Genomic DNA, 874 nt, shown 5'->3' on the forward strand with positions numbered 1-874 from the left:
ATTTCTTAGTGTAAAATCATCATTGAGGAAAATTAATTCTGGAAATCAGGAGGCTTTGCCCTTTAAAATGAGTTCAGGAAGATGGTTTTACGATTATTTTTTCACGAAGTTTTACAGATTAAATATCGACGATTTTTCAACTTCACTATTTAATTTTTTCAAAATTTAATGAGCTTTTAATAGCAAAATTTAAGAATCACCATTCTATCCTCCAAAGGAGAGTGTAACGCATAAAAACGACAAATCGTAACAAAATTTTTTAATAAGCATTTTATAGCTTAAAGTCTACTTTTTATATCGATCTTACTGATCTTTTACGGAGCATTACGAATACAAATAAAGATGCGACAAAATTTGTTACGAATTTTGCAAGATTCCTCAACGTGAATTAGAAATCGCACATAAATGCGATTTACAGCATTCGAAAGCGTGAATCTTTACCTTTAATTTGCGCACTCGTTGAGCATTTTGCGATTTTTTTTCACCGAGTTATTCAATGTTGAAGCATAAGGATTATTTTTACTTCAATGTTGAATAACTCGGTGAAAAAAAATCGTACAATGCTCGCCGACTGCTCAAATTAAAGCTAAAGATTCACGCTTTCGAAAACTGTAAGCCGCATTTATGTGCGAAATTTAATTCGGATCATGGAACCTTGCAAAGTTTGGGGGAGATTTTGAGATTTGACGAATTTTTTTTGCAAACTTTGCAAAGTTCCAGAAAGTAAAATAAAAATCGCACGCAAATGAGGTTTACAGCCTTTGAAAGCGTAAATCTTTAGCTTTAATTTGAGCACCCGACCAGCATTGTGCGATTTTTTTTCACCGAGTTATTCAACATTGAAGCAAAAATGGTCATTTTTGCTTTAATGTTG

General features: G+C 32.5%; 1 protein-coding gene across 1 annotated transcript in view; it reads left to right on the forward strand.

The window, feature by feature from the left end:
• Nucleotides 1–874, forward strand: part of LOC105451171 — a 4,926-nt gene that overhangs the window by 497 nt on the left and 3,555 nt on the right. The gene's annotated exons all lie outside the window — the stretch shown is intronic.

The sequence above is a fragment of the Wasmannia auropunctata genome, unplaced genomic scaffold (assembly GCF_000956235.1).
Source record: "Wasmannia auropunctata unplaced genomic scaffold, wasmannia.A_1.0 LD336053.1, whole genome shotgun sequence".
NCBI lineage: Eukaryota > Metazoa > Arthropoda > Insecta > Hymenoptera > Formicidae > Wasmannia > Wasmannia auropunctata.